The sequence below is a fragment of the Pongo pygmaeus genome, chromosome 8 (genome assembly GCF_028885625.2).
Source record: "Pongo pygmaeus isolate AG05252 chromosome 8, NHGRI_mPonPyg2-v2.0_pri, whole genome shotgun sequence".
Lineage (NCBI taxonomy): Eukaryota > Metazoa > Chordata > Mammalia > Primates > Hominidae > Pongo > Pongo pygmaeus.
In genome coordinates this window covers 89,247,888-89,274,662 of record NC_072381.2, presented here as the reverse complement: position 1 = coordinate 89,274,662, position 26,775 = coordinate 89,247,888, and the positions used below count along the sequence as shown (strand labels likewise).

The 26,775-nt window shown below is 34.6% G+C and overlaps 1 long non-coding RNA gene across 2 annotated transcripts in view; it reads left to right on the top strand.

Annotated features, from left to right (window-relative positions):
• The window catches only part of LOC129006135 (uncharacterized), a 406,817-nt gene that overhangs the window by 355,547 nt on the left and 24,495 nt on the right, over positions 1-26,775 (top strand). For both annotated transcript variants that reach the window (XR_010127438.1, XR_008491924.1), the window contains exon 2: positions 3,332-3,388. This is a non-coding gene — a long non-coding RNA (uncharacterized LOC129006135). The remainder of the gene's footprint in view (positions 1-3,331; positions 3,389-26,775) is intronic.

The following is a 26,775-nucleotide window of genomic DNA, read 5'->3' as shown; positions in this document are numbered from 1 at the left end:
CTCATGAGTCTGGGAGCCATCCCTTTGAAATATAATTACAGTAAAATGAACAAAAAAAAATATCACTCCTGTCTCTCAGTCTCTGTGTGGGTGGGCAGAAGCCTACTTAATTAGCAAACACAGATTAAAAGTACCAATTATCAAACACAGATGGCCTAATGAAATTGACCAACCTTCCGATAAAGTCTTCCTATACGCTTCTGTTAGCTCACCCCAGTGCTTAATAACTTTCCTTCCTTTTGTTCCAGCACAGTTGAGTTCAGTCTCTCTTTCCTAGTGCAATAGCCTTGACCCTTACTGCTAGTCTTTCATAAAGTCTTCCTTGCTGTTTAATTTGCCTAGTGTAATTTTTCCTTAACATCTGGCAAATTACTTAGTAAGCTTTATAGTTTAATGACTAACAGCATATGTTCTCAAGGTAGATTGCTTGTTCCCAATTTCACCTACATGATTTCTAGATATGTGTGTGTGTGTGTGTGTGAGACCTTCAAGCAACTGTTTAAGCATCCTCTGCCCATTTCCTTATCTATAAAATGAGAATGTTATAATCTCTCTCATGTGTAACTTACTTAGGATAGCTTGTGTTAACACGTATATATTGGTACATATTTAATATAATTTTCCATAACGGTGATGTGATCTTTATTGATCTTTCTAGACTATGACTGGCAACTTAAGTTTAATGGTGAGTGACACATGTAGGAAAAATCAGGTGTGAGTGTCTACTGGTGTCCTGTAACCATCCCAATTAAATTCTTTCAATTAAGTTTCATCACTTCTAAAACACTGTTTTCGTCATGAGATATACTTGGCATTGGAATTGCTGTGTATAAGGGGCTTCATCCCTGGTTTTGATTTATCTGAAAGCCCAGATTCTGACTAAAATGTTCACATAGGTCTTCTTTAGTTCAAGTACCTATATGCAACAAGGCCTATATGGGAATTCTTACTTCCAGAGTATGATAACAGCAGTATTTGCAAAGACTAGTTATGTTAGGAGATAAAATTTATTAAAGGCTTATGCTGAGCTGGGCACTATGATGTTTATTCTCCATGTGTTAACATGTTTAATCCTCACAACAACACTATAAGTTAGCACATTTTACAGATTGAGAACCAAGTCACAAATAAGTAACTTACTGATATCACACGTTTTATATGTATCATAGTCAAGATTTTATTTGAAGAAGAAAGATAACAGATGACTCTACTAATATACTAAAAAATAAGCCATACACAGTTTATCATACAATTAAGAAAATACATTAGAACAGTAAATACTAAGAGAAGCTAGAGACAATATTTAGCAAGTGTAGGGTAAAAGTAGATTTTGAGTTAGTCTAGTCAAACTTATGGTTCCTACTTCTACAGTTTCTTTCCAATGGATCCCTTATGGTTCTAAAACAAACTCTTGAAACTCCCACATTTACGTCTCCAGCCAGGATTTCTTTCCTAAACTTCAGAGGCATGTATCCAGATGCCACCCCAGTGTCTCCATGTGTAGCAATATCAGATTTAATATCTCAATCAGAACTGGTAATTTCCCCTTCCACTGTCTTGCTTATCTCAGTAAAATACAACTCAGTCTTTCTAATTGCTCAAACTTGAAGTAGTATTTGAGCCTCCTCTCTGTTCTGCACTCCTTATTTTGTCAGTTGTATTCCTGTCTTCTGGAGTTCCTAAAATAGCCAAAAAAGTTTTTCAGATCTGGACCCTATTACCTCTCACTCTTTGACCATGATTTTCTACCCTCTCTGTTTCCACACAAATACAGTGGCTCTTTGTTGTTTATTCAATACTCAAGTAAACCTCCATTCTAGGATGTCTACACTTCTTTCTCTCTCTTCTTGGAGAACATTTCTCTTGTAAAAGTTCCACTCACTTTCTTCCATCACATTTTGCACAATGTTACATTTTCATGGAAACTTACTCTGAATAAGGTGCTGAAGATTGTACTGCTTAATGCATGACTCTTGCCATATCTTTCTTTAATTTTCTCTATAGAAATTATCACAAGCTGCCCTACAGTAGGTTTAAGGTAATTGTTTGTTTATTTGATAGTTTTTTGTTGTTGTTTTTTTTTGTTCTTTCTTTACACCTAGAAAAATGTAGGCTCCATGAAGGCAAATAATAATGTTCAGTTTTTCTATTGAAATATGTACCTTTATAGTTCCAAGTCTCCCTCTAACTGTGACTTTAGCCAAGTCTACAAGTTGTGACATGTAACATCTTGATTATCACTCAGTCTAAATATTTCCTGGCACAGAACATGGTCAATTTTGGCAAATGTTTTGGGTGCCCTAGAGGGAAATAGATATTCTATAGGTTATGCAGTTTTTAATGCGATGTGCTACATAAATAAGATTTATGATTTTTTTAAAACCATAAAGTTAAAAGACTCATGTAAATACTGACACTACATAATATTTATCTGGTTTTTTTTTCTTTTTTGCCTTTTACATTTTGAATCTATACTGTAAAGCAAATGGGAATTTAAATTGAAGGTTATTACATTTTAATGATACATTGACCACTTATTACTGAACCTAGAGACAAAGAAATCCTTTGTCTCTAGTTTTGCTTATTGTCTTAAAGTCTATGTAGCCAGAAGTCAATATAGCCACACAAGCTTTCTTTTGTTTAGTGTTTGCGTGATATAACTCTTTCCAGTCTTTTATTTTCAATATTTTGTATCATTATAGGTTTCCCGTGCACAGCATATAATAGGCTCATTAAAATGAAAATAGACAAAATTTGATGTAACTACTAATACGTTTGGGTTTAAATTAATCATTTTAAATTTGTTCTGCCTGTTATATGTTTCTTTCTTGCTTTTTTCTTCTTTCAGGTAAGATGCTCTTTATTCCTTTCTTCTTCACTTACTTGTCAGCTTTACAGTTATTTATTGATTATTTGAGGTTGTTTATTGCACTAGGACTTACAACCTGATTTTTTAACTATAAGTTAAAGCTTCTAACATTTCACACAAAATACTTTCATGTAAACTCTAAGAGGATGAAAAGAACGGGTCTCAATAATCAATACAACAAATTTCTCCTTCTCTGCTAGTAGTGAAGGCAAACATTACTTTCATATTAAGATTCAGATTTTTATCATTTTCATGAATCATCTGGTTGAAAAGTATTGTGACTTATGTGCTTCTTAGAATTAAATTTTCTTTAAGAATTTTCTCATAATAAAATTAATTTGAGAATATTAATTCATCCCCAGCAAAAAACTTTACTTATATATTTCTAGTCTCTAAAATATTTTAAATACAAATATGACAAATGCCACCCTAGTGAATCTTTCTTTTTTCTTTCCCATTTAGATAAATATGTACTCAAAGCAGGTGGCTCAATCCACTTATCAGCATTTGGCATACCAGGTAAGCAGTGAGAAATTTTGAGAGTTGTTGAATAGAATAGAGCAATTTTCATTCTGGCACTTAGGGAATTAGCTATGTAATTGTCATTAATTTTAATGGGAATACTGTGCATAATCTGTAAAAATATAATGTATCTTTTTTGGAAATTTTTATAATGGATCAGCACAAAATTGTATAGCACAGGTGTTTAATTGGCGATGGATATAATATCAGGGATGAATTCATTAGGATCAAAGAATAAAAAATCTATTACTTGTGAAGCTAGGAAATTCTGGAATACAAAATAGTTGTGTCACATTTGTCACAGATTTGAAATTTGTTACTGAGAGAATCAGAGATGACTATCAAGTAAAACTAATCTGCATATCATTCATTGGGTTGGGTGTAGATATGTCTATTTTTTACTTAGCAATTATTTGGGGAAACACTTAAAAATGTCCATTGTCAGTATTTTGGCACATGTATGATTGATTCAGTTTCCATACTAATTAATTTTAATTTCAATTAACCTTATAGAGCCAAAAAAAGCCCTCTCAAATTTCAATTTCAGATATTTCAGAGCAAAACCTTTGTAATCATTATGTCAAAAATAAAATATTCCCGATATACCTAGGGACATTCTTCAGGGAAACTGAAAGAATTGCTACTTTTTTATGGTGTTCAGGGAAATAGCAGGGTCATTATTTTGTTACATGACTTAAAAAGGCTAAGAAACCAGAGTGGCCTAACAGGTTGCATCTCTCTAGCCATCTTTATTCAGTGATTTTCCTCTCATTTCTAGTCAAAGGAATTATGTTGACATCAGTATGATATGTGATATTACATCCTAGCTACTCTAGATAGAAACTTTTAATTGTGTTATTTTACAACAGAGTAATAAGTTGTATCATAGTGAATGTATTTCTTATTCTATCATATGGCAAGTAGAATAGAAACTTTAATTTGAGAATTTAGATGATATTGCATTGTTTATTTTCACATTTGTCTCGGCAGTTACACCTATGATTTAAAAACCCAAAAATAATCATAACCATTTAAAATAATTATTTGGATATTATACAATGTACATTGGGAATGTGGAATTCCAATTTTTGTTTCAAGCTAACCTTGTCATTAATTCAAGTACCTGTTTTCCACTTTAAAATATTTGATGGGTATGCACTATGTGGTTAAACAATCTCTATAGTCCTGCAGATTTTCTCTAAGGATGCAAATCTCCCTGACAAAAGACAGTCTTTTCAGGACTACTTCTGTTTTCAGGCCCTCTGAGAAGCATCTCAGAATAGTCAAACAAGTATATTAGGATATTAAATATTTTGGTTTCCTTTATTCTACCCCCCTTGAAAATTTCTTTCAGAAAGTTTTACATTTTTAAAGCCCAGTTGATACCTTCAGAAAGATTTTAGTTAGAGGTTGCGAGATTACAGACACAAGGGAGGGAAAAACAAATTGAGATAAGTAGAAAATAACAAATTTAAATATATTGACCCATATCTTCTTGAATCAGTCTCTCATCGCAAGAATGGATCAGTCTGATTAAACAGTAGTGTCCCATTCCAGGAGGCAGCATTCCAGATGGGCTCTCAGAGCTAGGTTTCTATGCATAATGAGGGCACACAGAGCCTTAATAAGAGGCATATCATATCTTTGGACACAGAAGAAAAACAAAGGCTAATGTCTAGAGTAGTCTGTAAGCTAGTTTTTCTAGAGGGTCTAAAGCTTCTTCAAATTACAGTAGAAATCTAACCAGATTTTTCTGGATTGTGTTTTAAATAAGGTGTTCAAGTGAACTGTCTAAGTAGTTCATACACACATCAGAAGTCATGAAGATTGTTTATGTTTATAAGTTGCCGTGTTGATTTTTCTCCAAAGGTTACATTAAATTTTCTAGCTTCAGTTTGGAGATCTTCAATAAAAGCACAGTTGTAATTTCCAGTGATTCCAAGTGAGAAAAATGGGAGAAATTTTTGAAAACTTTAGTTTTGAGACTATTAGTCAGGAAAGAATTCAGAATTTGGCCCAGATTTTAGACAAATAACAAAAAGTCAAAAACAATAGACAGTGCTAGAATCTAATAACAAGTGCATTATAGTTTGTCTGTCTGAAATACAGCTTTTCTCTCTTTTGTTCCCTATTTCTACCAAGAAGAAGTCATTGTAAGATCAACTTATTTACAAGAAAAGTTTTAGTCTTATTATAAATTGGTCTGACTATTTGCATAAAGTGCAACATGAATAGCGATTAGCCACACAGGCTCTTTTAAACTTGGCTTTGCTGGAATATTTTCATAAAGAATCTCATATAAGACTTTTTGCCATTTTTATTTTATTTTTATATATTTAGGGTATACCAGTACAGTTTTGTTACATGGATATATTGCATAGTAGTAAAGTCTGAGCTTTTAGTGCACCTATCACTCCAGTAGTGAACATTGTACCCAATAGGTATGTTTTCAATTCTCACTCCTCTCCCATCTTTCCGTCTTTTGGAGTCTCCAATGTCTACTATTCCTTTCTGTATGCCCATGCTTACCCGTTGCTTAGCCCCCACTTCTGAGCGAGAACACGTGATATTTGACTTTCTGTTTCCTGGTTATTTAACTTAGGATAATGGCCTCCAGCTTCCTCCATGTTGCTGCAAAAGACATGATTTCATTATTTTTTATGGCTGTGTGGTATTCAGTGGTATATGTATACCATATTTTCTTTATCCAATCATCCATTGATAAACAGGTTGATCCCATGATTTTGCTCTTATAAATAGTGCTGCAATAAAACATACAAGTTCAGGAGCAACCTTAAATCCAACCATATTAATAATAACTTTAAATATGAATACATTAAACACTTCAAAAAGAAGTCAGGGGTTTTCAGACTGGATAAAAAATAAAGCTCCAACTATAGGTTGTCTATCAGTCACACACTTAAGATCCAAAGAAGCAAATGGTTTATAGCAGAGATGAAAATAAGATGCCATGCAACAGTAATTGTAAGAGAACTTGTGTGGCTATAACAATATCAGAAAAAATATACTTTAAATTATAAATGTTAATACAGTTAAAGAGGACGATGTTATATTAATAAAAGAGTCAAAGGTTAATACAGTTAAAGAGGACTATGCTATATTAATAAAAAAGTTAATGTATCAGGTAGATATAACCAGTAAAAACACATATGCACCTAATAATAATGCATCAAATTATATAAAGCAGAAACTGACAGAAAAAGAGAAAAAGGTAATTCCATGGTAATACTTCAATACATCAGCTTCAGTAACGAATAAAACAAGCGGGCAGAAGATTAACCAAAAAACTGAAAATTTGAGTAATATCAGAATAGTAAACCTGACATCTATAGAATACTCCAGTCAAAAACAGCAAAATAGGTATTCTTCACAGCCTCACATAGAACATTCTTCAGGTAGTTCAATGTGTTAGAGGACAAAAAAAGTATCAGTAAATTTAAAATGATTGAGATCATGCAAAGTATGTCCTCTGGCCAAAATGGAATTAAATTAGTAACCAAGAACAGAAAGAAATGGGAAATACACAAATATGTAAAAATTAAACAACAAACTCCTAAACAACTAGTGGGTTAAAGAAGAAATCACATGCAAAAAACCTAGAAAACATTTTGAGCCGAATAAAAATGAAAATACAGCATACCAAAATTTATGGAATGCAGCCAAAGCAGTGCTTAGAGGGCATTTATAGGTATAAACTCTTATGTTAGAAAAAAACAAAGATCTCAAATCTGTAACCTAATCTTTCACCTTAAGAAACTACAGGCCGGGCGCGGTGGCTCATGCCTGTAATCCTAGCACATTGGAAGGCCGAGGTGGGTGGATCACGAGGTCAGGAGTTCAAGACCAGCCTGGCCAACATGGTTGAAACCCCGTCTCTACTAAAAAAAAAAAAAAATACAAAAGATAGCCTGGCATGATGACAGTGAGCTGAGATCATGCCACTGTACTCCAGTGTGGGCAAAAGAGCGAGACTCCCTCTCAAAAAAAAAAAAAAAAAAAAAATAGAAAAAAGAAACTACAAAAAGAAGAGCAAAAGATAGCCAAAAAAGTTAAGGTAAAAAATATACCATATTACAGTTAATTTTATGTATCAACTTGAGTAGGCAACATGATGTCCAGATATTTGTTCAAATATTATTCTGCGTGTGTCTATGAATGTGTTTTTGGATGAGATGAATATTTGAATTGATAGGCTGAGTAAAACAGTATGTCCTCCCTAATATGGGTGGCCCTCATCTTCTCAATGTGAAGCCTTCATTTGGACAAAATGGCTGAATTTCCCATAAATAAGAGGCAATTCCTTCTACCTGATTGCTTGGGGCCGAAACATTGGTCTCTTCTAGGCTTCAGACTCAAATCAAAACTTCAGCATTCCTTGGGTCTCAAATCTGTCTGGTTTTGGGCTACAGCTTACACCATTGTTTCTGCTGGTTCTCACATCTTCAGAGTTGAAATAGAACTAAACACTGGCGTTCCTGGGCCTTCAGCTTGTCAACTGAAGATCTTGAGACTTCTCCTTAATCACATAAGCCAATTTCTGATAATAAATTTCTAAACACACACACACACACACACACACAGACAGACTCCTTATTGGTTCTCTGGAGAGCCCTAATTCAGATTTTGGCACTAAGAAGTGGACTGTTGCCATAACAAATATGGAAACCTGAGGAAGCAGCCTTGGAAATGGGTAATGGGTGGAGGCTGAAAGAGTTTTGAGGTCCACGTTAGACATATGAATTTTAAGGGTTATTTTAGTGAGATCTCAGACAAAAATGAGTCACACATTGTAATAAACTAAAATAAAAGTGATCCTTGTTAAAAATGTATAGCAAAGAACTTGGTTGGACTTTGTTCTAGTGTTTTGTGAAAGGTAGAAATGGCTAGCAATGAAATCAGATATTTAGCTGAGGAGATTTTTTTCAGCAATGTATTGAAAGAATGGCTCAGTTCTTTCTGGCTGCATGTAGGAAAATGTAAATGGAGAGACATGAACTGAAGAAATGTTTGCTAAGAAAAGAATAAATCAGAACTTAAAGTGTTGGTAAATATTTAGCCTAATTTTATGGTGGGGGAAAAAAAGAAAGCATGTTTTGAAGAGAACACCAAAAGTGTGGCTGGACTATCAATCAAGAATTAATGGGGTTTTATATCAGCAGAAACACTGTCAGTTTAAACTGAAGTGGATGGAAATGGGACAATATGAATAAAGGTTGTCAGACTTCTGGAATTTGAAGGACAGGGTGATGGAGTTATTTAGCTACAAACATGAATATTTATAAGTAGAGGGAAAAGTGTCCCCATGGGCAATTCAGAGATTATCAGGGCCACCACCTTGGTTTCAAGAGGCCAGACTGCCTCTATCTGAAGCTTTCGGGTTTTGACTGCTTGACAGAGCCTTGGGTATGGGACACCGGTCTGCCAGAGCTGCATGGGTGTGACTCCTACCTTGTTTCATGGAGGGGACACTGCCACCTCTGTCATGGGGGTGACACTGGCCTTGAAGGTCAGAGCATCAAACCAAAGAATATTATATTTGAGCTTTCAGATCTAATGGAATTTGCCTTGCTAGGTTTCTGACTTGCTTGGGACCTGTCACCTCTTTCTCCCTTCTGATTTATTCCTTTTGGAATGGGAATGTCCATCCTAGGTCTGTCCACCATTGTATTTTAGAAGCACATAACTCGTCTGGTTTCACAGTTTCACAGCTGGAGAGGAATTCTGCCTCAAGATGAATTGTACCTCAAATCTCCCAAATGTCTAATTTAGGTGTTATTTTGATGAAACTTTGGACTTTAGACTTTAGAGTTGATGTAGAGTTAGTTAAGCCTTTTGGGCTGTTGGAATATTTGCATGTAATAACACAATTTTGGGGGTGCTAATGCTGGAATTCACTGTACTGAATTGTTTCTCCTCAAAAATATTCTATGATGAAGCCCTAAATCTCACAGTACTGTATTAGAGATGGGCCTTTAATGAAGTAATTAAGGTTAAATGAGGTTATAAATGTGGGGTCCTAATCTTATAGCATTGGTGGCTTTATTTATTTTATTTTTATTTTTATTTTTATATTTATTTATTTGTTTGAGACAGAGTCTTGCTCTGTCGCCCAGGCTGGAGTGTAGTGGCACAATCTCGCTCACTGCAATCTCAACCTCCCAGGTTTAAGCAATTCTCATGACTCAGCCTCTCACATAGCTGGGATTACAGGCGTGCACCACCACGCTTGGCTAATTTTTGTATTTTTTGTAGAAACGAGGTTTCACCACGTGGCCAGGTTGGTCTCAAACTCATGATCTCAAGTATTCCATCCACTTGGGCCTCACAAAGTGCTGGGATTACAGGTGTGAGCCACTGTGCCCAGCCTTGGTGGCTTTATAAGAAAATGAAAAGAGGGAGAACTTTCTCTTCAAGTGCATGCATTGAGAAAAAAACTTTGGGGGCACACAGAGTAGCCAGAAAAGACTAAGCCAGGTAGTGAGCTGTCATCAGAACCTGAGCTTGCTGGATCTCTGATCTGAGACGTCTAGCCTCCAAATTGTGAAAACCAAATTTTTGTTGTTTAAGCTGCTCAATGGTATTTTTTTCTATGACAGCTCAAGTCATACCACATTTGATGTCATTCCCGTTTTTTTTTTTTTTTTTTTTTGCTCACAACAATCTGTTGGAATCAGGATTGTCTGTTCAAATTTCAGCCTATTTTGTGAACCTAGACAATCAAAAAATTTTTATTAATCTTACACCAGCTTGACAACTCCTTGAGGCAACTCCTAGATTCAATTACCGAAAGTTCTTTTGATTTCTAGTATTACATGAACACAAAGTTCTATCTGTTTGTGTTGCTTTGGAACTCATGAAAGAAGGTTACTTGTGTTTCTTTGATAGCTTTCCCATGTCAAAATTGATTCAGATGTCTTGATGAGTTGATATTTTCCTTTTTGTTAATTTAATAGGGCATGTAAAATATATAGGCTTGAATAATGTCTCACCAGTGTTGGCCTACTTTGACTTTTTTTCTTCTGGGAAAACTGTTGGTACAGTAATACTATCTGTGGGATACTTGTATCCTTAAAACCCAAGTTACAGCAATACGTCCTTTCATGTGGTTTTACAGAATCATTTCTTTCCCCTTTGGCTCTTGACTTCATTAGAAAAGCAATGGCTGTGCCACCTCTTCAAGTAAAATTTCTTAAATTTAGGCATATATGACCTCTTCTTTCTGAGAATACATGAAAATATAGAGAAGAAGTAGGATATAAAACCCACTTGCTTAGCTTTAAAGAAAGATTGAGATGGTGATTACAGAGCATCAACACAGAGTTAATGTGAATAACTCAGATGTAATTAGAATACAAAAGCTACAACAAGTTGAAAGACATTTGAATGTGATATGTAAATTATAAATTCTCTAATGAGAGATGAATTTCATTCTTTGTCATCTTTGCTTTTCATAAAGATAAGTCGTACTAAGAACTCACTAAAAACCTTCTTGACTTATGAAAATATATCTGAGACTTTTTAAGGTCTAAAAATGCAGAAGAGGTGCAACCCCGTCTCTACTAAAAAAAATACAAAAATTAGCTGGGAACGGTGGCGGGTGCCTGTAATCCCAGCTACTCGGGAGGCTGAGACAGGAGAACTGCTTGAACCTAGGAGATGGAGGTTGCAGTGAGCCAAGATCGCACCACTGCACTCCAGCTTGGGTGACAGAGCAAGAATCCATCTTGGAAATAATAATAATAATAATAATAATAATAATAATAATGCCCTATTATTATCACATAAATAAATTAGTTTTTGTAATTTTTTGTACAGCACAGTGTCTCTTTTCCTTGCTCTACTGTAAGTCATATGATTGGGGATGTGTCAGGTATTTTACTTTTGTGATCCATGTCAAGCATAGTACCTGGTACGTAGTAAATATTTAATGGCTTAATACGTAACTACTAAAATTACTAAACATAGTTCATTGATTGCCAATGTTTCTGAATGTCAGATACCCTTAGCTTTCTCTGCAACAAAATGATCATGTCAAGTCTCTGTTCAAATATCTGTATTTTGTAAAAATAGTCAAGGTTTTAGAAGGGATAATCAAAATCAAATGCTGTTAAGCAAAAGAGATGATGTTTAATGTTGTTTTTCAAATAACCAAACATTGAAGTAAGTATTTGCTGGTAAATGAAGATATTTTCAACAAAAATAAATATTTTGCTTGGGCTCCATCTTTTTTGTTAGAAGTCATCCAATATTTTACATTAATCTTTATAATTCTAATCCCAATAATGTTTAAGATAGTTTTGTTCATCACCAACACAATATTTTTTCAAATGCAAATAATAATTTAAAACATTTGTATTTTACTTTTACAAGATCTTAGATTTACGGTGAACTTTTTTTAGTACTGGCAACTCAATGATTGCAGAAAGTATTTTGTTATTATTATAATAATCCATTTTTATTTTGCATGGTAAATTTGTCTCTGGGGTATTATGGAACTTGAGATGAAAATGTAATTTTGAAACATGGGATTAAAAACTACTGAGAAGGCCGGGTGTGGTGGCTCTTGCCTGTAGTCCCAGAACTTTGGGAGGCCAAGGAGGGTGGATCACGAGGTCAGGAGATGGAGACCATCCTGTCTAACACAGTGAAACCCCGTCTCTACTGAATGTATGAAAAAATTAGCTGAGCGTGGTGGCAGGCGCCTGTAGTCCCAGCTACTCTGGAGGTTGAGGCAGGAGAATGTCTTGAAGCCGGGAGGCGGAGCTTGCAGTGAGCCGAGATCGCATCACTGCACTCCAGCCTGGGCGACAGAGCAAGACTCCGTCTCAAAAAAAAAAAAACTACTGAGAAAAGAAATGTATTGAAATATAATCTATTCTTGATGTATCTTATCTTGCCACAATAGAAAATAATATATGACTATACATCTGTTAAGGAATAACATGAATTTCATCAACCCACATCTATTCAATTTGTAATCATATCTTCCATCATAATATTTATCTTTACTACTGTGTTTTCAAATTCCTGATGTTAAACTTTAATGCTATGTTTATTTGAGTATGTGCAAATATTATTGTTTAACATGCATCCTAGAAATACTTTTAGGAGTAGGTAATAGAAATGAGAAAAAGAGCAAAAGTTACCTGACTGAGCTCTTTGAGTAGCTCATCGCAAAAATGGCAATTACTTTTGCACTAACCTGATACAATTTTTGGACTTTACAATGGCCAAAAACAATTGCATTCAGTAGAAACCATACTTGGAATTTTGAATTTTGATATTTTCTCAGGCTAATGATATACGGTATGATATGTTGTTGCAATGCCAGTCAGCAGCATTGAGCCTCAGCTCCCAGGGTAAACAACTGATACTATATAGTATGCTGTGTTACCAGCATTTTTTAGACATGATTTCACCCAATTGTAGGCTAATGTAAGTGTTCTGAGTACATTTAAGGTAGGCTAGGCTAAGATGTAACATTTGGTGGAGTAGGTGTATTAAATACATTTTCAACTTACAAGGGGTTTATTGGAACATAGCCCCACCATAAGTTGAGGAGTATCTATAGTTCAATATTTTAAAGACTATAAAGCAAAACATATAGATCATCATACTCTTAAGCTATTATATTATTTAACAAGAACACTTGTCATAACTGTTTAAAGTTTTATGAGTATTATTTCAGAAACTATATAATTTCCTTTTAAATAATTTGCTTCAATGTGGATAATTTACACTAATAAAACTTCCTATGTCTTTATGTAACTAATGCTTAGACTTCCCAAGGGTATATTTACTATAAACAGAAATGATTTAATTCAAATATAACTCTTTAAAAACTTACAGTGAAAAAATAACTAGGTGTTGAATTATATGTTTTAAGAGATGGCATAATTCTGAGCAATATTTATATGTCCAACAGATATTTATTAAGTATTTACTATTATAGTACAATCTGTATATACATTAAGTAGATTTCCTTTACTTCTGGGTCTCACAGTCTAGCCAGGACAAAAGTAGTAGAAGAGTGATAATAAGAATATGAAATATATAACAATGAAAACATTTGTAAAAGTAGGAAGATAATGCAGGAAAAAAGTCTTTAATCTTAATGCAGAAGTTAGGGTGGGCTCATGGAGAAAGTGATATTTAAGCTGAATCCTGGACATAGAGAGCATTACAATCACTGCATTTATGTATTATTTTTTAAGTTATAGAAGACTATTTTGGTGAAACCAGGCTTGAGATGGGGGAGAAGAAATATTAGAGTGAAGATTTTTTATTCATTTATTCAACATTTGAAATGTTCACATGATATCTAGATAGAATCATAAAATAAGCAGTTTTATACTGAAGTCTGCAGCTCAAAGTTGCGTTCATTGCTGTATATATGAAATTGGTAGATGTAGACAGTATTGAAAAACTTAGGGAGAGACCAGGGGTTGGCATGTGTAGGGAGACCCCCTGAAACTATGGCTACAGAATAAAAGATGAAATGCTCCTGATTATTGTAAATACAAAATTGAATGCAGGATTTTGTAAAGACAATGCCAGGTTGGACTGCCAGAACGAGCCAACAGCACGTGATGTGCTTCCCCCTGCAGAGAGCCGATGAATGGACGTGCAGTCAGGGAGGTTTCATATCACCAAGCTTCCTATCCCAGAAAAGCAGATGTTCATAAGTCTGGGAATGGAATGCAACCCTTGCGGAGAGCCTATAAATGGACGCATGGGGAGTGCCTGTCCATATGGATAAGATAGGGCTATAAACGCCCTCATCTTGCCACGGCTCTTCTAGGCCTCTTTAGGGTTAAAGCATACTCCCTTCTGAGAATTTCTGGTCTAACCAGTTGTCTAGCTTCATGTCCCGTTTCTATGGATTGTTTGTAACCAGCTTTTGCTGCAACTGTTACTGCTGATTAATATCTTGCTAATCATAGGTTATGGAAAGATTGTGTTTCTGTTTTAAGGCTCTGTTAGAAATTACTGACACACTATATTGTAAATTCTTATCTCTGTATACTGTACTTCTGCATACAAATGTTATATTAAAGAATTACTTCATCCCCATGTGACCGTCTCACCTCATAATCAAATGACCCTAAATCCCTCACTAACCTACCCCCACCCTCACTAAACTTAATAATAAATGCTGGTATATCCAGTGCATTGTTGGCACCATGGGACCAGAAGGCAGTGACCCCCCTGGACCCAGCTTTCAATATGTGTCTATTATTTCTCAACCTGCCTATCCACTGGAAACAAAGAGAGAGCCCCATTGCATTGTGGGCTCCTGGCCAGATTCCGCAGGCATGCTTCCTATAAAAGACCAGGTAGTGAATCTTTAAGAATTTGGAGGACACGCAGTTTCTATCACAGCTACTCGACTTGGCCATTATAGTATAAGGATAGCCAAATATGATATATACATGAGTGGGCATGGCTGTATTCCATAATATTTTATTTATAAAAGCAGCCAGGGAACAAATTTAGGTCATGGTTCATAGTTTGCTGTATCTAGTTTAGACAAAAACTATCTTAGGGAATGTAACGACCAGTCCTTATTTCTTGTCCCGTGGACTATGATTCTACCTTTCTAACTTGCCTGCCTTTAACTGCATGTCCCTATAATTTATTCTTGGTGTCAGCAAATTATGTCTCATGCACCAAATCTGCATGCTACCCCTCTGGATCTTGGCAAGGATATAGTAAAATTTTAAGATGAGAACAATGGTACAGAATAGAAAAATAAATGTAGCAGGAGATGGCAGGTGCGGTAGCTCACGCCTGTTATCCCAGCACTTTGGGAGGTTGAGGCGGGCAGATCACGAGGTCAGGAGATTGAGACCATCCTGGCTAACACGGTGAAACCCCATCTCCACTAATAAATACAATGAATTAGCCAGGTGTGGCGGCAGGCGCCTATAGTCCCAGCTACTCGGGAGGCTGAGGCAGGAGAAGAGCGTGAACCCGGGAGGCGGAGCTGGTGGTGAGCCGAGATCATGCCACTGCACTCCAGCCTGGGTGACAGAGCGAGACTCCATCTCAAAAAAAAAAAAAAAAAAAAAAAAAAAAAAAGTGTAGAGGGAGAGATTGGAATATAAAAGATAAAATATATAATATCTAGATAAAACTCTTCAGCGGTAGAATATGTATTGAGGCTCTTTCGTTGCATAAGAGAAAATCCAAATTAAATTAATTCAAGAAAAATCTTAAAAAGTTTACAAAAGAAATATATTAGCTCACAATTTTTAATTATAAGAGGAATTAAGATGTTTCTAAGTTAAGAAAATGGAAGAATGATGCTAAAAACTATTAGAAATGCCAGCAAATAAATAAGACTAAACTATCAATAGGAGAAGGATCTGGTAGAGAAGAACTAACACAGTTCCACATTGGCTGATATCCAGCCCATATGCACTGGAATGACTGTAGTCGTTTTAAAAATATTAAAATGTGTTTATACTCTTGGTAAAAGAAAAAAAATATACCGCTTCTCTCAGTCCTTAAGAATGTTTTGCTGCTACAGTCATCCTGCATCCTCCGTAGGTATCTACCAACAGTTTTGATCCAAATATAGGGGTACTGCAAAATAGGGAGTCTCTAGATCCAACTCCAGCTCTAACTTCTCTACCACTTTGACACATCCACATGATGTACTGAAATTTTTAAAGTGTGGAATACCATCCCAGAGTCCACTAAGATGAGAGTCTGAATGTAGTTATGAACCAAGGGCCTTGTCCAGCTCACCTGGGGAATCCAGGCTTCTAAAACAACGGGCATGTATTAAGGTAAGCTGAAAAGGAAAATAAACCAATTTAGTAGCCATCAGAAATGTAGGGATCATAAAGGTTAGAGGAAAGTCAAATAAGAGGTAGTGTAACAGACATGTGGGAAGATAAAGACAACTTTTCAGGTTAGGAACTGAGACCACAAAATCTTTGCTGACTTGTAAGGGGTTACTGAATAATATGACACTTAAGAAAAAAGGAGGCTAAATTAGATCTATTGAATGCTTTTTACCTATGCAAATAATCATTGTGTTTTTCTCTTCTCCATGAATTTAATGGTCCCCACATGCAAATACCCAAGCTAGAGTTCAAAATGGAGTCCATGGCTGTATATATGAAATTAATAAACATAGATAGTATGGAAAAACATACGGAGAGGTAAGGGGTTGATTAGCTTCCTGTTAAAATTACAAAAAGGCACTCCTGGGGGAATCAAAAACCAAAAAGCACCCTCATCTAGAAAAACTAGAAAAATGTCTCACTTCCTCTAAGCTGGATCCCCATGTCAGAAACTTGTAGAGCAGAGAATGGCCTAGATTTCAAGGTCTGCCCGCCACCACCGTCTTAAGACCTTCACTGAGCATTTCCACATAGGATGCAGCCTACACCTTCAGACACAGATTCTGATGAACCCATTTTAATCAGAGCATTCAGTGTTTGACTGAGTTGATTATATTGGTTGGCTGCCTTGGCACAGAAAAATTCAGACTGTATAATAATGTTATGTCTAAGCAGCTGTGGAGAAGCCCAGACAGAATTCACACCCTTTATATATGCCATATTTTGCTAAGCATACAAAATTGCTCACATTTGTCCTTATTTTTTCTGTGCTTTTCTTAGGTTTACCCTCAAAATAAATATGTAAAGCTGAATTCATAGGCTTCAAGGTTTGGACAGAGCAGTTTCAAAACTTATTTTAAAGTTAAAAATCCTACACTATATCATGTCTTCCCCAGAGTAAGTCTGAATTCCTATGAAAACTGTTTTTCCTACATTCATATATACTGCTTACATAAATCTTCTGGGCCATAATCACACTCCATAATCACACGTACATGATATATGACATATCAAGCAAAATGTATTATTTATAAGTTTGGATTGCCTGAGATTACAGCTATCATAGACACTCATTGCAATCTTAAAATTATTAGAAAAAAATCCATTTTATCCTTCAAATAGGCCCATGGCCTGGCTTTTGAAATGCATTCTTAGATCTCCAAGACCCTGAGAAGGTACAATACATCAACCAGGGAATGACTCTCTGGTGATGTTCTATTTCAATACATCACTGGTACAATGATTCTTTAATAATATACTGCCAAGTGTCACACATGAAGAGAGCACTTTGGAGCACAGAAGTCACTTTATTTATTTATTAGTGCTATCTCTCATTGTAGAGTTATTAGCTGACACTCAGGGTCATGAACCCAGAAAGGAGATGCTGCATCATTGTCATTATGATAAGCAATATCCTCAATGCCAAGTTGAAAGTAACTGAGCTTACCTTGTGTATCCTCAGAGAGTAATTGTGATCATTTTGACAGGGAGGCAAACATTGTTTATGTTGTCAAATAGCAAGTAGAAATTTTAATATAAATTTTAATAATTTGTAGTTGTTACTTATAACTCTATTCAAACTGTGTAATAATGTTAGACTCATGGTATATCTGATTATAAATTATAACTTATTTCTTAATGATTTAGGTTAACATATTTATTTGATTTAGAAAATTTTATTTGCTGTATAAATGGCCCATTTTTGTTAACTTGCTGCAACTCTCTATTCTACCTAAAAAATATCACACATCTTTTCTCCTGAGTTTGAAAATGCAAAGCCCAGGAAGGAATATTGTTCTTGAAAAAAACTCATTTAATTGATTTATATTATTTGCACAATAGCTTTTCCCTATTAAGTTATTTCTTTGCATTATTTTTATAATCCTTTCCAAAGGATCAATTTTTATTTTATAGAATCTTATAAAATCCTGCCTTAGGGAGGGAAGGAGAAACTACCATATTTCAATATTTTCCTGAAAGTTATCTTATGATATTTTTTTGCTCCCTTCTGAAACCAAATAATTATTTCTATTTTACCAAAAATCTCTTGGAGAATATATATACTCTCAGAAATGATTGCAAAAAATTAATTATTTATGTAAAGAATATTGATTCTTGAAGAGCAAGAAACATTGATTGTTCTGAGACTAGAACTCTTCATGATACCATGTCTATCCTGAAATTAAGTAATTCTGTATCAAAATTATGATAATGGAATTAATAACAGTGTAGGGGAAATTATATTTTAATCATTTCATATTGATAGGTATAAAGTAACAATTTCTTCCATTGAGATTCAGTATCACTTTGAAAGGTCTTGCTCAAATTAATGTTTATATATTATAAATATATATATTATATAATATATATCATATAATGTTTATATATGATATTGAAAAGCACCTAATGAAATAGTCGCCTTCTTGCTTTCCCCTTCACTACCCAACGGAAATGTTCTTGGGGCTCTTATATGGTTTTGCTGTGTCTCAACCCAAATCTCATATTGAATTTTCACGTGTTATGGGAGGGACCCAGTTGGAGGTAATTGAGTCATGGGGGCAAGTCTTTCCTGTGCTGTTCTCATGATAGTGAATAAGTCTCGTGAGATCTGATAGTTTTATAAAGAAGAGTTTCCCTGCACAAGTTATCTCATTCTTTGCCTGCTGCCATCCATGTAAGACGTGACTTGCTCCTCCTTGCCTTCCACCATGATTGTGAGGCCTCCCCAGCCATGTGGAACTATAAGTCCATTAAACCTCTTTCTTTTGTAAATTGACGAGTCTTGGGTATGTCTTTATCAGCAGCATGAAAACAGACTAATACAGGCTCCATGAAGTTTTCCCAGGTTTTAAAATTTTGTGTATTCACATAATGAATACTCTGGATGACATGGACAATTACATTATGGAATCGTACTATATATATATGCCATTTCCCAGATTGTGTGCTTAAAATCAAACTTATGCTAACTCAGGGCCAGAAAACATTGTACGCTGTTCAAACAAAGTTTTTTATTAGTTCAAAAAGCAAACATAAAATTGTTGGCAGGCTATTCAAAACAATAGCATGAGATAAAGTAAAATGGGAAATACTTAACTTCCTATCTTAAAAAAAAGTAGACAAATATATGAAACAAATGATATTCATACATCAGAAAACAAGTGGCAGAGGAATATGATTCCTAGGAAAAAACAGGAAAACAAAGTGAGCTGGGAAAAAACAGAAAAACAAAGTGAGCCTGAAGAAAACACCAGCTGATTGTCTAAAGGCAGTTTCCAGAATAAAGCACAAAAAAGTGTAACCCAAAAAGAAACAAAAATTTTTGAGTTGATGAGATTGATTTCCAAGATTCCAAAGGGCAGAGATGCTAGAATTTGTGGCATAGAATACAGAAGTAAAGGGAGTTGCATAGAAGAGCCTCAGGTATCTGTGTGAATGAATATACTCCTAGGCTGAGTATTGACATGTGTGTGGATAAGAGGTAACTGCTCTAGACCGGGGGGAAAAAGAAAACACAGGAAAAAATAGGCAGAGCAATTTCTGCAGTAAACAGGAAAGTGGAAATATTGTATATTTCCACCAGTCAGAGGAGAAGAAATTCCACCTAGGGAAGCATCTGATAAAGTCCTCAAAAGAACATTGCCTAAGTAGCCTGATGTATACCCACCATAACAAAGCTTCATAAAACAAGCCTCACAGATATCTAACTACTTCCAGGTCACTTAGCTCTGTGCCAGAACAAAATCTAACTCTCTCTAAAGGAACACAACACAATCAAGGAGATAACAGTGTAAATTTTACAATGGGTCTCTTCCAAAATTCGGGTTTTGCCAATGTGATAGCAGTAAGAGGTGGGGACTTTAACAGATGATTAGGCCATGAGGACTCAGTAATCATGAATGGAATTAGGTGCTATTATAAAGGGGCTTAATGGAGGGAGTTCTTTTGTTCTTTCACTCTTCTGCTATACAAGGACACAGAATCCCTTCCCTCAGGAGGATACAGCATTCAAGGTGCCATCTTGCAAACAGAGACCAGACTTCACCAAAAAACAAACTTTCCAATGCCTTGATCTTGAATTTTCCAGCCTCCAGAACTCTGAGAAAGTAAATTTTTATTCTTTAGATATTATCCAGTCTATGGTATTCTGCTATAGCAGCATAAATGAGCTAAGACACATGTGAAAAAGCAGAAGAATATGGCCACTCATCAAAGGATGGCTAATAGAAGCAGATACAAAAATCATACAGAGGATAGAATTAGCAAACAAAAGATTTAGAAAGCTAGTAGAATCATTGTAAATATATTCTATTTGTTCAAGAAACATATATATCCTATATGTTCAAGAATACAGAGGATAACCTGAGCACTATGATATGAAAAATAAATAGTTTCTGAAAACTGAAAATGCTGGAAATGAAAAATATTATATCTGAAAAAAAATTACTGGATAAGATTAAAGGGAAAATATATTCCCAAAGAAAAAAATATATATATATATGATTGAATACAGAAAAACGACATATCTAAAATAAAGGACAAAAATGTTTTTAAAAGTTTAGCAGAGCATCCAGTGACATATGGAAAAATATTAGCAAACTAACACACATTCCTAGACTTTCATAAGAAGGGGATTACAAATATATTTGAAGAAATATGAAACTAAATCCACAAGTACAATATGCTCAGTGATTGAGACACAAAATAAGTGTATAGAACTCTAGCAAAGAGCATCATAATCAAATTGCTGAGAATAAATGATAAACAGAAAGCTTATTATCAGAAACAGAAAAAAGGACCTGCAGAAGAACAATTATAAAAATGACAGCAAATTGATTTCAGAAATCATACAAATTAGAAGATCTAAAATCTGCAAAGTTTAAATCTAAAATCACTAAATTTTTGAAAATTTTTGAAAAGCTCTAAAATCTCCAAATTTCTGAGAATTAAAAGGCATACTATTAAAAGAACATGGGTCAAAGGAGCAATTAAGATGTGTATTAGAAAATATGTTGAATAAAATGAAGGGAAAAGAAAAACATATCAAACTGTATCCAGTGAGGCAAAAGCAATGCTTTAAGGGACATGTATAGCAAAAAAATACTTGTATTGAAAAATAATTAAGAGTAAATTAGCTTTCCCTTAAAAACTGGAAAATAAGAGTGAGTTAAATTCAAAAAAAGTTGAAGAAAAAATAATAAACATAGCCTATAAAATAATAAAATATAAAACAGAAAAACAATAGATAAAATAAATGAAATCAAATGCTGGTTCTGTGAAAAGATCAAACAATTTATAAACATATAATTCAAATGATCAAGAAGAAAGTGAGAAGATAAAATTACTAATGTCAGGAATGAAAACATGTCTTACAGAAGTTAAAAATATAATGACAACATATTATGAATAACAGTATGACATTAAATTTGATGGCTTAAATGAAATGAGCTAATTCCTTGAAATGCATGTATTATCAAAGTTCATTTAAAAATAGTCTCTTGTATCTACAAAGAAATTTATTTGCTGTTAAGTCTCACAAAGAAAATTTCAAAACACAATGGCTTTATATGCTAATTCTACTAAACATTTAAAAAATAAATAATGCAAATGAAGATATAGTGAATATCTAAGGAAGTGCTATTATAAATTTTATACAAACTTCTCTGAAAAATTGAGTAGGAAACATTACCTAACTCATTACGAGACCCACTTTATTTTGACAGTAATACTAGGCAAAGCCATTAGAAGAAAACTAACTATAAACTAATATCTCACATGAGCTTAGATAAACAAATAAGAATATTTTAAAACAGCAAATCTGCTAATAAATAAATAAATAAGATAATATATGAGTACCAAATAGTAATGGTAACTATCCTAGGAATGCAAAATTGGTTTAACATTGCAAATCAATCAATCCACTTCACAATGCTTATTACCAAACTAAAAATAAAACCCATATGATCATCACAACATACACAGAAAACAGTCTGACAAAAGTTAATACAAATTTATAAGAACTCTCAACAAAATAATAATAGATAACTTTTTCAAACTAATAACAGGCCTGTATTTTAAAAACTGCTAATTTTTTATAACTCATGATAATAAAAGTTGAATACTGATTTCTGACCCCAAATATCAGAGTCAAGGCAACAATATCCACTTTCAGCACTTTTTTTTTTTTTGAGACAGAGTCTCGTTCTGTTGCCCAGGCTGGAGTGCAGTGGCGAGATCTCGGCTCACTGCAACCTCCGCCTCCCGGGTTCACGCCATTCTCCTGCCTCAGGCTCCCGAGTAGCTGGGACTACAGGCGCCCGCCACCACGCTCAGCTAATTTTTTGTATTTTTAGTAGTGAGGGGGTTTCACTGTGTTAGCCAGGATGGTCTCGATCTCCTGACCTTGTGATCTGCCTGCCTCAGCCTCCCAAAGTGCTGGGATTACAGGCGTGAGCCACCGCGCCCAGCCTCAGCACTTCTATTCAGTATTGCATTGTAGGTCCTAGCCCATGCTATCTGCAAAAATTTTTTTAAAGTCATAACGACAAAAAGTAAAACTTTATTTTTTTTAATAAGTTAGTTTATATAGGTAAGCCTAAGCATTTGTAACATACTACTCGAACTAATAAATAAGTTTAGCAATGTCACAGGACTTAAGACTAATACATAAAATCAATTATATTTCTACTGGCTAGCAACAAACATTAGAAATTAATATTTTAAAATACCTTTTAAAATGTCAAACAGCACCATATATTTTAGAATAAAATTAACAAAATAAGTGCAAGCATGTTAAATTGCAAACTACAAAATCTTTCTGAAAGAACTAAAAAAAATCTATATACAAAGATAAACTGCATTCAAAGACATGAAGATTCAATATTGTAAAGATGTCAATTCCAACCAAGTGACTTGTAGATCCAAGACGATCCAAGGCAATCCAAGTCAAAATCCCAGACATTTATTATTGCAGAAATTAACAACAGGAATCTAAAATTTCCATTGAATTTTAACTGTTGAGGAAAAGAGTCAAACTCTGTAAAATATTTTAAGATATTTATTCTGAGCCAAATATGAGTGACCATGGCCCATGACACCGCCCTCAGGAGGTCCTGAGAACATGTGTCCAAGGTGGTTGGGATACAGCTTGGTTTTATATATTTTAGGACGGCATGAGACATCAATCAAACACATTTAAGAAATACATTGGTTTGATTCAGAAAGACGGGACAGCTCAAAGGATGGGGGCTTCCAGGCCATAGGTAAATTTAAACATGTTCTGGTTGACAATTGGTTGAGTTTATCTGAAGACCTGGGATCAATGGAAAGGAATGTTCAGGTTAAAATAAAGAAACGTTTGTGGAGACTAAGTTTTGTTTTTGTTTTTTTTTTTATTATTATACTTTAAGTTTTAGGGTACATGTGCACAATGTGTAGGTTAGTTACATATATATACATGTGCCATGCTGGTGTGCTGCACCCATTAACTCGTCATTTAGCATTGGGTATATCTCCTAATGCTATCCCTCCATCCTCCCCCCATCCCACAACAGCCCCAGAGTGTGGTGTTCCCCTTCCTGTGTCCATGTGTTCTCATTGTTCAATTCCCATCTATGAGTGAGAACATGCGGTGTTTGGTTTTTTGTCCTTGCGATAGTTTACTGAGAATGATGATTTCCAATTTCATCCATGTCCCTACAAAGGACATGAACTCATCATTTTTTGTGGCTGCATAGTATTCCATGGTGTATATGTGCCATATTTTCTTAATCCAGTCTATCATTGTTGGACATTTGGGTTGGTTCCAAGTCTTTGCTATTGTGAATAGTGCCGCAATAAACATACGTGTGCATGTGTCTTTATAGCAGCATGATTTATAGTCCTTTGGGTATATACCCAGTAATGGGATGGCTGGGTCAAATGGTATTTCCAGTTCTAGATCCCTGAGGAATCGCCACACTGACTTCCACAGTGGTTGAACTAGTTTACAGTCTCACCAACAGTGTAAAAGTGTTCCTATTTCTGTGGAGACTTAGTTTTATTGTACAGAGGAATCTCTGAGATAGCAGACTTCAGAGAGAGGGCAGGTTGTAAAATGTTTCGTATCAGACCTAAAATGGTGCCTGGCTCTTAGTTGGTTATCTCCTGGGTCTGGGAAGGAAGGAAGGAAAAAAAGTGGAAAGGGGATATAGAATGTGGATTTTTCCCACAAGAGACTTTGGAGGGCAATTTCAAGGTATGGCAAGGAAATGTATTTTGGGGTAAAACATTTTGATTTTCTTCCTTGTTATGCCAGAGTCAGCTTGGAAAGTAAGTCACGATATACAGGGTCAAATAAAACCCATCTGATGAGAATGTATGGTTTGTAGGTCATGACTCCGCAGACGCCTTAGATAGGAATTTGGGCAAGATAAAAAATCAGAGCTCAGTCCTCAGAACTAAACTAACCAGAACGATTTTGGATAGGAGTAACCAAGAGTAGGACTTGACTTAGTAAAAAAACAAAACAAACAAACAAAAAAACCCTACAGTTTGGTTTTGACATAGGCTTAAATACACAGAGCAGTAGAAAAGAGAATCCAGAAATATACTCAAGTGTGTATTTCTGTTGATATTATTGTTCAAGGTAATGCAAAGAGAAACAAATAATCAACAGATGGTTTTAGATCAATTGGAATACACTGAACTCCTCTCTTACTCTAGGAATAAAAAACTAACTAGAAATGTATAACAGACAGAAATGTAAGAGCCAAAATAATAAAACTTCCAAAATATGTAGGCATTCTTAGATAGGCTACAAAATAAAGAATTTACCAGAAAAAAATTAATACATTGTATTTTGTTAAAATTTAAAACTTGGTTCTTAAAATGGCACTGTTAAGAAGAATAAATGACAGCCGGGTGCAGTGGCTCATGCCTGTAATCCCAGCACTTTGGAAGGCTGAGCTGGGCAGATCACCTGAGGTCAGGAGTTCGAGACCAGCCTGGCCAAAATGGTGACATCTCATCTCTACTAAAAATACAAAAAAATTAGCTGAGTGCGGTGGCACATGCCTGTAGTCCCAGCTACTCAGGAGGCTGAGGCAGGAGAATCGCTTGAACCCAGGAGGCGGAGGTTGCAGTGAGCTGAGATCATGCCATTGTACTCCAGCCTGGGTGACAAGAGCAAAACTCAGTCCCAAAAAATAAAAAAGAAAAAAGAAGAGTAAATTACAAGCCACAAATGCAGATTATATTTGCAGGATATATATCTGGTAAAGAATTACTTTCAGAATATATATTTTTAAAGTCTCAATATTAAGAAGACACAAACCCAATAATAAAAATGAGTACATATTTGATTTCAAATTTTACCAAAGAACATTTACAAATATCGAGAAAACACAAGAAAATGTGAACATCATTTCTCATGAAATTAAAGTCACACAGAATTTTTTATTCATCCACTAGAATGTCTAAAATTAAAAGGAAAATTCTCACAATACCAGGAACTGATAAGATAATAGAGAAAGGAGAACTCTCATGTTTTGGATGGGGGGAACGCATACTGATACAGCCACTTTGGCAACACTTTGTATATTTTTGTAAAATTAACATACCATAAGATCCAGACCAAAAAAAGTATGTTCACACAAAGCTGTTTATACGTATGTGCATAACAGCTTTATTCTTTACCATGAAAACTAAAAAGAATGTAAATATTCAACATGTGAATGGAGAAACAAATTGTCTTATACAATGGATTACTATTCAGCAAAAAAGAAAGGCAAGAAAAAGAACAAAAAACACAGTCAATAACGTGAATTAATCTTTATTAAGCTATGTGAAAGAAGCCCTATACAAACAACTACATATGTTGTGATTTAATTTATATTAAATTCTAAGAAAAGCAAACTACAATGACAGAAAGCAGATCAGAGGTTGCCAGGAGATAAGAGCAAAATATAAAGCTGACTGCAGAAGGGCACAGCGGAATTGTTTTTTTTTTTTGGTAATTGAAACATCTTAGAATTATTTTGGTATTTAAACAATATAAAGTTCAAACACATTGAATTGTATACTTAAAATTGGTGAGTTGTATTCTATGTAAATTATACCTCAATAAAGCTTAAATAAAGCTTATTTTTTAAAATAACAGCATTTGTTTACATTTTGAATTTGTACAATTCTTGAATCTTTATTAGACACTTAGATGTATCAATTTGTTATATTTTCCTACAAAGTAATATAGCATATGCAACAGATCTTCTGTTTCTAAGACAAAATTTGGATTAGGTATCTATTTAATATATATTTTATTAACACTGACTTTTTAATAGCATTATATTAAGTGGAAAATACAGCTTTAGTGTTACTAAATCACACACCCTTAAAAGAGGCAATAAGTTGTTAAGGGGATTTTGGTTAAGTATGAAGTCTGACTTATTTTTACCTAGCAACCAAAAAGTTACCATTATTAATTTTATGTTGCAGTGGCCTAGAATCCTGTAAAAAGAATAAAAGTACAAT